This window comes from Schistocerca nitens, chromosome 5 (genome assembly GCF_023898315.1).
Source record: "Schistocerca nitens isolate TAMUIC-IGC-003100 chromosome 5, iqSchNite1.1, whole genome shotgun sequence".
Classification (NCBI taxonomy): Eukaryota; Metazoa; Arthropoda; class Insecta; order Orthoptera; family Acrididae; genus Schistocerca; species Schistocerca nitens.
This window is the reverse complement of record NC_064618.1, coordinates 790424749-790439198: the sequence shown is the minus strand read 5'-3', so window position 1 is coordinate 790439198 and position 14450 is coordinate 790424749.

The following is a 14450-nucleotide window of genomic DNA, read 5'->3' as shown; positions in this document are numbered from 1 at the left end:
ACTTACGATCTCAAACAACGATGGAAAAATATAATTTTCAGAACTAAAGTTCTTCAGACACAGGTTTCTGATATGCATATTAGAATCTGGGCTAACATTTTGGCTTGCCTCAGTAATGAAGAGACGAGTAAGCTATGAAGATGTTGTAAGTACTTGAGAGAAGATAAACTTCTGAACAAAGTTCGCTTGTGAACAACCTTTATTGTCGATTACAAGTTTCGGTCCGCATGGTTACCATCTTCAGATCCCGACAAAAGGTTACTGCATAATCTTTTATCGATATCTGAAGATGGTTTACAAGCGATGTTGGTTAAAAAGTTCACCTTCTCTCAAGTGATTATTAGAGATCACCCCTTACCACTCAAGATGAGTAAAGTAATATCGCAAGTGTTGTTGATAATTCTTCCGGGTTATATGGCCGTGGTCCATGGAATTCTTCAGCTCCTAACGTTTCGTCCAATACTACGTTGGACATCTTCAGAGGTATGGCTGGTCCTGCTGAGTCCTGCCCTCCGGGTTATATGGCCGTGATCCATGGAATTCCTCAATTCCTAACGTTTCGTCCAGTACTACGTTGGACATCTTCAGAGGTATGGCTGGTCCTGCTGAGTCCTGCAGGCAGGACTCAGCAGGACCAGCCATACCTCTGAAGATGTCCAACATAGTATTAGACGAAACGTTAGGAATTGAAGAATTCCATGGACCACGGCCATATAACCCGGAAAAATTATCAACAACAGTACCATCCGGTCGTGAAAGCCTTCATTGCATGAATATCGCAAGTATTTTCATTCGTATGAAGTGCAGGTGGAAACCAGTAAGCGAATAAGATTATTTAAAACTTTCTTTTTAAGACTGATTAATTGGAAAAATATAGAGGACTGTTTTGTTTCCGGATAAATTTGTGTTGAGATGTGTCTTGAACATCTACAGATGATTTTGCGTTATCCGGCGTGCACCTTCTGGTTGAACCAATAGAAAATACGTATAATGGATAACAGAGATTTTTTTGTAATTAGGGCAACCGCAGCTTAGACTGTACATTGTTACTGTAAAGAAATTTCCAAAAATTCCTCAAAGTAATTTTAAAAATACTTCAAAAGTTTTTTAAATAAATGGAATTTCTTCAAGGCCGCATTAGCTATATACAGAGTCTTTTAATAGGTAATACGACCGGATTCACACCATTACAGGTGTGCCTTCAGGTGATAATAACTTTTCACTTCATAAGGCTAGAAAGAATGTACGATGTACCAATGTTCAACTTATAAACCGATTAATTGCATAATCTCTTAAAAAGATCGGTCAGCAGTCCTCAGTCACTTCGAACGTGAACTAGTCATTTGATATCATCTGAGTAACGTTCGCCTGCTCAGCGGGTCCGGGTTCGATTCCTGGCCGGGTTGGAGATTTTCTCCGCTGGTGGAATGGATGTTTGTGTTGTCCTCGTCATCATTTCGTCCTCATCACCGGCGCGCAAGTCGCCTAATGTGGCGTCAAATGAAATAAAACCTGACTTGGCGGCCGAACTTCCCCGAATGGGGGCTCCCGGCCAACGATGCCATACGCTCATTACCATTTTTTTTTACCTGAGTAAAAGATCGGTCAAAGGGTTCCAAAGCTGTCAAAGCCGAGTGTTTTTGAAGTCATTGCGACGTGGAAACGCGAAGGAACTACCACAGCTAAACCAAAAACAAGTAGACTTCATTCGCTGACCGGCAGAGACCGTGGAGTATTACGGAGGCAGTTGTAAAAAACCAAATGAAATCAGCGGAAGGATTCACTCTTGAGTTCCAAAAGCACTACCAGCAATCAGTCAGCACAGTGGCTGTACACAGGGAGCTGAATGGTATACAGTGGTCGAGCATCTCCTCAAACGCCTCACGTTTCTATAGTCGCTTCCAAGCGACGTTTGAGATGGTGTTAAGAGCCGCACCACTGGACGGTGAATGAATGGAAACGAGTGGTTTAAGGTGATGAATCATGTAATGTGGGAATCCGAAGGAAGGGCTTGGATTATGCGAATGCCTGGAGAAGGTGGCGTGTCATTGTGTTTAGTGACAACTGCGAAGTAGTGAAGAGGCGGTGTTACGGCGTGGAGGTGTTTTCATGCTTGAGAAGACGATAAATGCAGAAGTATAGGACAACGTTTCACAGCGCTGTGCACTACTTGCAGCAGAGGAACGGCTCGGAGACATTGATTGCATCCATGACACTGCGCTTTGTTATAAATCAGCAGGTGTTGGGTAATGGTACATGGACAATGACACTAAAGAGTACTGACCTGCCCAAGGTCGCAACTTGAACAAAATGGTTTGGGATGAATTAGAAAGTTGACTTCCCTCCAGACCCCAGCGTCCATCATCACTACATTCTCTGGTTTCGCCTCTTGAGAAACAGTCGACTGTCGTTCCACTACAGACATTCAGACACCTCAATGAAAGTGTTCCCAGCAGAGTTCATGCAGTCATAAAGACACAGGGTGGACACATGCCCTAGTGTTGTCCTCTAATATGCATCCAGATTCTTTCGATCAGATAGTCTATGAAGCCTGCACTATAGTATTTAAATAAAGACGCTTCTTAAATTTTGTGGCGCGAACCCATACGCTGCAGCCTAGACAGCCCGCCCAAAACGCGGCCTTGGCTTTTCCTGTTGTCTTCATAAATGCTGCCCATGAAGAACGGCTCCCTGTAAACTTCTGTACGAACTGTACTTTCCCTAATTTTGCCGTCATGATCATTTCACTAGACGTACCGGTACGCCACTTCTAGAAAGTGCGGTCTCTGAACTTCTACAGTACACCTCTCCATAATGCACAACGCTTCTCTTGTAGCATTAGCCACTGCAGTCTGCTAACCGTCTCCACAATGCGTTCGCACTTACCAAACGAACCCGTGACGAAAGGTGCCGCTCTTCTTTGGATCTTCTCTGTCTCCTCAATTAATCTTATCTCTTGAGGGTTACAAATTATCGTAATGAGGATATAATTGAGTACTCCCAATGATGGTAGCCCATTGACAATCGACAAAGTCACTCTTAAAAGAGTATACATATTTAAATATTTGGGAAGCACTTTCAGTGAACAGAATGCAACAGAAACTGAGACTTAGGCAAGGATCGCAACGGCAAATAGAGCATATTTTGGCTTTCTTGGCGTGCTGTGCAGTAAAACAGTTTCGAGATGTACCAGAGTGTTATTCTTTCGGTACCTCTATATTGGCCTCAGACATTTACATTAAGGGAAAAAAATTAACGAAAACTGCTAGTCTTCGAGAGAAAGACAGGATAGTCAGTCGCGGGAATGGATGGTATTAAAAAACCATTAACTGACAAACCTACACTCACTAGCTGATATTGGCCGAGGAATGAATAAAACAAGAATGATGAGGGCAGGACACCTAATTACGATGGAAAGGAAGGACTACGGCGAACAGCATTCCGTGGAGGGCAGTAGGCGCCGTGAGATACCAGAAATATTCAAGTATATGTACTTGAATATTTCCGGTATCTCAACTGCAGATTTTCCAGCACTCATTTAACTTTAGGACTATGTATCTCAGAATGAACAAAAATAGACTTGTACCACTATTGAAATAAGCCCTTCATATGGAAGTTTGAGTCTGGCCATGACTCTTGTGCGGATAGCCAAATGGTAATGCGACCGCACACGATAAGCTGGAAATTCGGGTTCGAATTACAGTCCAGCACTAATTTTCGTCGTCATCACTCAATTCTACAGCTGTTGGTTGTCCTTATTCGCAATTACGATTACGTTTAATGTGTAATTAAGAAGAACTCTCTGTTGGTAGACCGCCGGCCGCGGTGGCGGAGCGGTTCTAGGCGCTTCGGTCCGGAACCGCGCGACTGTCACGGTCGCAGGTTCGAATCCTGCCCCGGGCATGGATGTGTGTGATGTCTTAGGTTAGTTAGGTTTAAGTAGTTCTAAGTTCTAGGGGACTGATGACCTCAGATGTTAAGTCCTATAGTGCTCAGAGCCATTTGAACCATTTGTTGGTAGATCCGAACATAAACAGACAATAGTATTTTCTTCTTGTTTTTCAAAACGTCAAAGTTCTGCAATAATGCCGTCAGACGAACGTTTATGATGTAGGACTATGGCTTACACTGCAACAAAGATATGTATCAGCTGTAGTACATTCAGTGAAATCTGATGAATGGATTCATTGGGTTGAAATTAAATAAATCCCACCTCTGCTGTAACAAAAATTTTCGTTCGAAACAGTATGTTCATTACATTCCACAGTCAGCATTTTGAGAGATTTTCAGCTATATCATTCGATATTATTGCACTTTCGTTGATCTCATATGCATGGAATGCATTCATCTCGTTTAACGGTACGTAATTCAACTTCGAAAGTCCTCTTATGAACCACGGATCTTGTCAAGATGACGTCGCTTTCTTGAAGACGGGCAGCAGTCTTTCCAGAAGTTGCAGCGGCAACAGGCTGGATGATTGATCTGGAGTTGTAATATCAGGCACCATAACCTTGCTATGCTAGTACTGCGAGCGGCTGAAAGCAGAGGGCAAACTTCAGCCGTTACTTTTCCCGAGGGCATAGGGCCCTACAGTATGGCATGGAGAGGTGCATCGGATCAGTCTTCGTACCACAACAACAATAACATATCAAAGCCGCTCACAATAATCGTTACGTCTCTTCAGGCCCCGTGATCAATGAAGTAAAACAGTTTCACACAGAAGTGTACTTCGTCTTACTGGCAAAGTTCAAACCTTTAGAAAAGGGCCGCCTCTGACGAGAAGTACCCTGTAGTCACTACAAGTATTTTCAAGTTTATAACTATTTTCATTGCATTACTTAGCCTCAAATAAATTTACAAAAATATTGAAATTAATAATTTTTCGTGCTAATATTAATTTTCTCGGGAAGTTGTGGATGATGTTTCTAAAAGTAGCACTACCTGAACAAAATACTTACTGCCCGTTAGGAGCCACGCGGGGTAGTCGCGCGGTTGGGGGCACCTTGCCACGGATTCGCGCGGCTCCCCCCCGTCGGAGGTTCGAGTTCTACCTCGGACATGGGTGTGTGTGTTGTCCTTAGCGTAAGTTAGTCTAAGTTAGATTAAGTAGTGTGTAAGTCTAGGAACGATAACCTCAGCAGTTTGGTCCCATAGGAACTTACTACTATCAGGATCAATAGCTGAGATTCTGACGTTCATATTTTCGACACGTTTGTCTTTCTTGTCAATCTTCAACGCATTTTTTAACACGATACAGGTGTGTACCTTTTCCTTAACCATTTTCTGGTCTACTCGTTTCTTTGGGACTGTACTTGAATGGTTCTTCACAAATTCACTACTTTTGTCTACGTATGTTCCGGCACTGACATCTGTTCCCGTATTGACCGGTTTTGAATAACATAATTCGAAGTATTCGATATAATGTTTCCCGACGTTGATAATAAATTTTCCTTTGCAAATTCGTTCAGGACCTGTCCACAACTCTCGGTTTCCAAAACGTGGCCTAAGACTCTGGCACAGGTTCACGCCGTTTTCTCTTTTCTTAGTTTGTTAGAATGCTACTTTATTTGTGCTGACGAAGGTTATTATCGTCCGATAGTGATGTATCACTAAGCACCACAAACACACACGCTCGTAGTCAGCTTGAGCGTTGCTTCTGCTACGATGTTGCTAAGACAGAGGATAGACACAGAATGAAACTTGAACAATACAAGACACAAAGTCTCTTCTAAGCATAAACGTAACAGAAAAACTGACTTGTGAACGGAGGTGGATCTGAATGAAAGCAACAGCATTCACCGAGCGAGATGGCGCAGTGGTTAGCACACTGGACTTGCATTCGGGAGGACGACGGTTCAAACCAGCGTCCGGCCATCCTGATTTAGGTTTTCCGTGATTTCCCTAAATCGCTTTCGGCAGATATAGGTAAGGGTCCTTTGAAAGGGCACTGCCGACTTCTTTCCCTAATGAGATAGGATCGATGATCTCCCTGTCTGGTCCCCTTCCCAAAATCAACCAAGCAAACAGCATTCCACTCATTTACACGCTCATGTAAACATAGTCTACAGACATTTGTTCTCTCTACCGTAGTTCTAAGAAGTACGGACAGTGGTGTGTGCACAGTGTGACTTAGTAAAGGATGGGAGTGGTTAGTGGCTGCGGATTGTGGCGTCTTCAACACACTCAGGTTTAAAACACTGCCGCCAAAGTATAGTTACTAAACACAGCCTTTCTAAATATCTTCAACAAAGATGACAAAATAAATATTCCAGATTCGAATCACGAACGGCAGCTAATTTGGGTAACTAAGAAGTAGATATCCTCGGAGTAGTCAAGCAACTTGAAATCACCCGATAAAAGCAAGTCTTCCGGTCAAGACTGTATACCAATTAGGCTCCTTTAAGAGTATGCTGATGCAATAGCTCCTTACTTATCAATCATATACAACCGTTCGCTAGAACGAAAGATCCGCACCCAAAGACTGGAAAGTGTACAAGTCACACCAATAATCAAGAAAGGTAATAGGAATAAACCACTAAATTACAGACCCATTCATTAATGTGGATATGTAGCAGGATTCTGGAACATATATTGTGTTCGAACATTATGAATTACCCCGAAGAAATCGGTCCATTGCACACAGTCGACAAGTACGAGCATTTAGAAAACATCGTAATTTTGAAACACAACCTGCTCTTTACTCTCACCAAATGTTGAGTGCTATTGACGAGGGATTTCAAATTGATTCTGTATTTCTATATTTGCGGAAGGCTTTTGATACTGTACCTCACAAGCGGTTGGAGTGCGATTGCGTGTTTGTGGATCATCGTCTCAATTATGTGACTGGATCCGTGATTTCCTATCAGAGAGGTCACAGTTCGTAGCAATTGACGGAAAGTCAATGAGTAAAACCGAATTGATTTCTGGTTTACCCAAGGTAGTGATATAGGTCCGATCCTGTTCCTTATCTATGTAAACAATTTAAGAGACAATCTGAGCAGCCGTCTTAGGCTTTTTGCATATGATGCCGCCGTTTGTCGTCTAGTAAAGTCATCAGAAGATAAAAACAAATTGCAAAACGATTTAGATATCTGTATTATGCGAAAACTGACAATTGATCCTAAATAATGAAAAGTGTGAGGTCATCCACATGACTGCTAAAAGGAATCCATTAAACTCAGGTTACACGATAAACCAAACAAATCTGAAGGCCGTAAATTCAACTAAATACCTAGGTATTACAATCACGAACAACTTAAATTGGAAAGAAGACATAGAAAATGTTGTGGGGTAGACAAACAAAAGACTGCCTTTTGTTGGCAGAATACTTAGAAAATGTAACAGATCTACTATAGAGACTGCCTACACTACGCTTGTGCGTCCTCTTTTGGAGTACAGCTGCGCGATCTGGGATCCTTGCCAGATAGGATTAACGGAGTATATCGAGAGAGTTCAAAGAAGAGCACCACGTTTTGTATTACCGCAAAATAGGGGACAGAGTGTCACTGACACGATACAGGATTTGGGCTGGACATTATTAAAAGAAAGGTGTTTTTCGTTGCGGCGCAATCTTCTTACGAAATTCCAATCACCATCTTTCTCCTCCGAATGCGAGAATATTTTGTTGATGCCGACCTACAAAGGTAGAAACGATCATCACAAGGGAAATCAGAGCTCGCACCGAAAGATATAGGTATTCGTTTCTCCGCGCGCTTTTCGAGATTGGAATAATAGAGAATTATTGTGAATGTGGTTCGATGAACACTCTGCCAGTCACTTACGTGTGATTTGCAGAGCATCCATGTAGATGTAGATGTAGAGTAACAACACGGTTTGCAAATCAGAACGCATGGGCGTGTTAAAAATGTAAGGAAATATCACTTACACTCATATCTAAGTAATACTCATGAACATAATATCTAACACAAAAAGGTCAACTCGGCCAAATTCTTGGTCCTTAAAATAATAATGGTAGCGTATACGGTTAGTGAACAAGTCTACAAAGAATTAACTATATCAACTGGAAGTGACCAAGCTCATCGCAAAAAAATCAATTACCCCAGTGCGCACACACAGATGAATCGTTAAGCCCTTACAGTTGGCGCAGTGATCGAATCACATGCTCAATCGCACACGCATTGCCTGTGTATAGGCATAAGGCAGTAGCGATCAGTGAGACAGTCACATTTCAAGCGGACATTGCACGCAAATATGGGTAAATGTAAAGACGTGACGGAGTGGCAGAACGGAGCAATAGTATTCGGCCGTGCCCATGGTCATACGGTGTGTGAAGTTGCTGAATTTGTTGGTCTTTGACGGCGGTGTGTTCAACGTGCTTACAAGGACTGGTGTAACTCACGTGGCCACAAAACTCTGTGGCTGGAAAAAGATCCTGACTGAAAGGGACCGCATAAGCACTTCACGCCTTGTGAGTCAAAATGGCTTCCAAACCCGACGGTAATTGCTCCAGGCAGTGGATGAAGGTCTATCTCTAAGCTTCGGCTGGAAAACATTGCGAGGGGAACTGCATGTAATGAGAATTTCTTTATTGAAAAAAATGGTTGTAATTTCATAGTAGGTTGCATTTTTCTTTTCATGCTGTTGTAACTTGTCTATTGCTTATTAAACTATCTGCATTGTGTAACACCCCAAGAAACCCGAAAACCCAAATAAGAATGTCATGATAATTTAAAGTATGGAACAGTGTTATCCTGACAGGTACGACAACTTTGACAATAATATAGCACCTTAAACTTTTGATGAACACCAATTTCAATAATTACTGAGTATGTCATGATATAAACGTAGGAAGAAAGGAAGGTTATTTTTAATTTGCTATCAAACATCTCCCAAACATCTCCGTAATAACTGCGAATCAGTACGACGAAAGTTAAGTCCAAAGTAATATGTCGGCCAGAGATAACTATTGTGAAAGAGAGTTGTAAACGCCGCGAAAAGGAAATTCAATGCGTCTACAATGCTCGATCATGGAAATGTTAGTCGCTTTCTAACTTGCTTGCTATCAAGTTGTGAGAGAGCACCGTTTATTATAGTACTACAAACAGAAAACTACGAGATTGTTTCTATTCAAAAAAAGTACTATTGCGTGATAGATATGCGCGGACTTTGTTCTCAGTTATTCTGACTTGAGAACTTGAACTGAAGTGACTTCTGATAGTGTACGACGAGTTAATGAACTTTAATAACTTTAATTATTGGAGATACTATTGTTGGACTCAAGCTTCATCAAAGTGACCACTTACAACGAATAATGGACATCGAAGACTGCAATACCTGATTAGCCTTGAGTAGGGAACTTTAATACGACCACGCGAAGATAATACATATTCGCCGAGTGTAAAAGTTGTCGTGATTGTCACGATCACCGAACTGAAAAGAATCGGAATTGATCTGATCTATCGGTGTGCGTGTGGTGTGATGATTATAAACTAACTGCTAAGAAGGAACAATAAAAATTGTTCGTCAGTAATGGAAATCTCGCGCGATGGCTCCATCATTAATTGAACTCTGTGATAGTTGATGATCAAAATTAATTAACTGTGAACACTTTAATTGAAAGAGTGACTTGATGAACATTGAGCATTGAAAGGAGTGTTTTGCCGAAATAATAAAACGACGCACGAAAGCAAGATAGCATTATAGATTATCTCTGGATTTGCGTCGTGCCGTAGTGAACAATTCTGCCTAGCAACGTAACAACTACTGATACTGAACCGCAAATGAATTTTTCCTCGCTTCAGTGGTCTGAAACGACGCCGGTGATGAATGATTCACTCAATACTGCAATAACTTACTAACCGGGCATAGCAAATCATCATAAAACCATAACAGACAATTAAAATCGGCAGTTCGCATCGCTGTGAAGACTGTGCGGACTCGCAAACGGACTTTCATGCATTACGCGAGGAACAATTTTCTTTAGAGAATTTCAGGTGCTGTTCCACGTTATCCGACGGGGACAACCATCACTGCGCGTCGCGTCTCCATTCCACCGACCGAGCTGTAGCAGTAGCGGCTCAACATCAACAGCGACAACAAAAAAGGGAAGAGGGGACGTCACAATTGCCATTGGGATTTTCTGTGTGGATGCTCCAAACATGCGTACTTGATGGTATTGCAATTACTTACGAATACGGTTGTTCTGAGAATGGCCACATTATACGAAACTAATCACCACCAATAAACAAAGGATACTTCCTAATGCAGCTTGCGATGAAATTGCCACAATTTATCACAATTTTTTTAAGTTAAACCAAATCGCTCAAAATTATATATTCAAAATACACTGCCGCGTAAATATGCACCACCTTCAGGGAAAAAGAATTTTATTGACAAGTAAGGTGACACGTAATTCATCAGTGCAGGAGTATACAATAACAAATTCAGACCAAATTAAGCACAGATTTAACAGCAAAGGGTGCCCAAACAGTCTCGTTAACACACAGTGTACCCCACCCGCCGGTAATACGGGCTTGTATTCTCAGAAGCAAACGATCACTGATTTGCCCAATGGCATCTTGCGATAGATTGTGCCAAGTATCTTGCGCCTTTTCTTGCAGTTCGGCAAATGTTCTTGCAGTCCTTGGAGAACAACTAAGTTTCCGCTTCATCGTGTCCCATGCGTGTTCAGGTGGCGAGAGATCTGGTGATCTTGCTGACCACGGTAGTTGTTGTACACCATGAAGTGCGTGTTGCACCACGGCAGCCGTATGTGGACGTGCGTTGTCCTGTTGGAAAAAAAATCTTTTCGAAGAAATGGCAGTAGCACGGGGATAACAGCTGTTGCAATATAACGGGTACTGGTTACTTTACCCTGCAGAAACACCAAATGTGACCGTGAGTTGTATCTGATGGTCCCCCATATCATGAAACCTGTGATAGGACCTGTGGGCGTGTGTTCTCTATAACAGACAGCTCACCCCATCCTATGCACGAGTACGCCCATCATTCGCATATGGACAGAACCTTCTCTTATCATTGGAGACAACACAGTGCTGTTTCACTCTCCACTTAACTCTTCCACGCCACCAGAGAAGCCATGCTTGGCACTGTCATGGTTTCAGTGGCAGCTTGGCCAGAGGCGAACGTGATCTTAATCCTGCGGCAAACATATGGTTCCCAATGTTCCCTCAGATCACAGCAGGTGCAACACGTGCTCGGATTCCGTCACCGCATGATGTTTGAGTGGCCGCCGCTGCTCACACAGTTCGTCAATCTTGACGTGCGTCTCTCTTACGTGGAGGTCCAGAACATGGTCTAGAGGTGTGGGAATGATCCACGGACCATTGAGAAAGCAGCGGCACACCACCGATACGTCGTGCCCAACATGTGCAACAGTCCGTCAACACGTCCGTCCAGCTTCTCATTTACCCAAAATTCGAACCCTTTCAAATCGCTGAAGGTGTTCAGCAGGAGTACGTACTCGTCGATGGAAAATGGTTGTACCGTAAAATGAATGTCGCGAACACTGTTCACCTCGAAATTCTGCACAATAACCGCCTAACTGTCTGCAGAATCGAAACAGAGGGTGTTCAGTTACGCCTCCTGAGCAGCTTCCGATCGCCTACGATGGTAACAGATGAATCACGAACACTAAAACCTCTCAGTATGCACACATTATATCCTGGTGACGTTGAACACAGTAACTGAGGGTGTGCATGTTTTTCGGCACAATATCTATAGAAAACCGCAGTAACGATCAAAAATAGAAACATAAAACAAAATAATCGATCCAGTAAGAGATTTTAACTACATGGGCTGCGACATTTATTTTGATTATGATAGAGATAGAAAGAATAAAACAGCAAAGTTTCAGGGCACCCGTGTAACAATAAAGAATGTTAAGCGAAAAGTGAACCCAAGAAAGGCATCTGAAATTCTATAAAACACTAGTTGTTCCATTGCTGTTTACGAATCTGAATCGTGGATAGCAAACAAGGAAGACGTAAATCGAATAGTGACGTCAGAAACGAAATTCCTCAGTTAAATGATGCAATCAGAGGAGCAAGTAAGAAATGATATTAGAAATGAGCTTAAAATATTTGTAATAACAGAAAAAATGTCACATATAATTAGAAACGCAAGGAAAATGTAAACAGGATACAACAAAGCAAATATTCTTAAAGAGCTCGGCAATAAGTACACAAAGGGTTAGGGAAGCAGGTCGGCCCAGCAGACAATGGCACTAAGAAGCTGACGCCGGAACAACTTCCTCGAACCTAACCCATGAGTGATGATGTTGATGATAATGAAGACGATGATTCATTATTATTGTTATTATTATTAAATTTATATTACATTTCATGGGCACCTGTTGCACGTTAAAAGTAAAGATGACGCTAATGTAGAATTTTTGGAGGGTACTGTAACGAAATATGACAGCCCCCGCCCCTCAAAAAGAACTTAAGCGTGGGTCAGCGCCTTTTTAGTCTGAGAGAAAATTCAACATTCTAGCTATGATTCTGGTCGCTCTTAATATTTCTAAGACTGCTAACTGTAACGCAAAATAGATATTCATTGTTAATAAATTCTAGTGAATTTACGTTAGCAGTAATCTCTGTGTGATAGAAAGTTTAACTTTTTGATAATTACTTGTTCAAAATAATGTTATTTTTTGGAGTTGTGGATATTACTAAGCCTATTGATTCAACGACATGGGAGGCTTGACCGTGAGAAGATCAGACAGCGGACTACCCTCAGTTCAGCAGGACAATGCTGCTGTCCAGAATGACGTGCCGTTATGAAAATACTGGAGCAGCAGTACTAATCGATATTACTTACGGTGTGCAATTCGCTTTTAACTTCAATCGAATCTTTCACTTGCAAAGCGCTACGATTATTCAACGAATCACAGCGATATTAGTGAACCCTGAATAGTACAGTTATGTAATGAATTAATCAAGATGTTTAGATAAGCCTGTTATTAAAAATGAAAAAATAAAATTGGTGATTAAGGTAAACAAGGTGCAGCATATGAAAAGACACAATTACATCAGAGCATTCCTTTTAGTTTTTCGTATGTATTATCCTTATTAGATTGTGGCTGAATAATTTTTATATCTTTATTTCAATTATCAGGCCTGAAAATCTACAATTGGCGTGATTAATCGTACTATTCCTTGCGGCAATCCGATGAAAAGATTTGGATTTGCGAGTGCCTGGAATAATGTCACCTGCCATCACATGTAATGCAAGCAGTGAAGTACAGAGGAGACAGTGTTACAGTATGGGGATATTTTTGTGGTTACTGTGTGGTGTCCTTACTGTGCTGAGAAAAACGCTAAATGTGGAAGCACTGTGTACTGCATATAGTAGAGGAGCAGTTGGGAGGTGATAACTGCATTAATATGACAATGCACCCTGTCACAAAGCAGATTCTGTGAGGCAATGTTTTGTGGACAGTAACGTTCCTGAAAGACGGACTAGCCTGTCAACAGTCCCGATCTGAATCCAATATAAAACCTTTGGGATGAATTAGGACGACTGCTTCTCTCCAGACGCCAGCGTCCAACATCATTAACTTCTCTGCTTTCGGCTGCTGAGGAAGAATGTCTGGTATCACCCATATATCGTGGGCCAAACCAAAGTCGGCAAGGCGAATCGGTATCACAGACATTAGCGAGGGCTCGCTGCAGTCTGCACCAACCAATGGGAGGGGCTCTAGAAGAACACGCCTCCCTCTCACCAACAGCAGTGCCCTGAGGTCAACATAGTGTTGAGCATGCGAGAGCTCAGCCCAGTTCGAGACCTCAGCTAAAGCAGTCAACGTCGTCATCAACGACAGTGGCCGTTAAAGTTTCTGCTGAAATGTACTTTATAAATGAAGCATTCTGTACTGCTAGACAATAGTTTGTTAATCAGTGCATCATGTGATGCTTTCATAGTCGATGTCAGTTGTAAATGATCAAGCAATCCTGTGACAAAGAACTGTGTCAAAGTTAAGTAAATCTTTTATTCATTGATGTAATAAAGTGAACTAATATTTCATAAGTTTATATGCCACCTCATAGAGTAATGAACGTAATTTCGTCAGGTCACAACGGAATGGGCTGCCAGCCCTCGACAGACATCAAACACCTCATTGAAAGTGTTCCCAGCAGAGTTAGAGCCATCATAAAGGCGAAAGCTGGACAGACCCCGCATTAATATCCACTGATAGGTGTCTGACTACTTTTGATCAGATAGTGTAGTAAGTAGGCTAGTGCGGAGAACTACACCGAAGCGCCAAAGAAATACTGAGACATGTAAATACGGCGCTGCAGTCGGCAACGCCTTTATAAGTCAACAAGTGTCTGGCGCAGTTGTTAGATAGGTTACTGCTGCTATAATGGCCGGATATCAAGAGTTTGAAAGTGGTGTTACAGTCGGCGCACGAGCAAAGGAACGCAGCATCTCCGAGATAGCGATGAAGTGGGCATTTTCACGTCCGA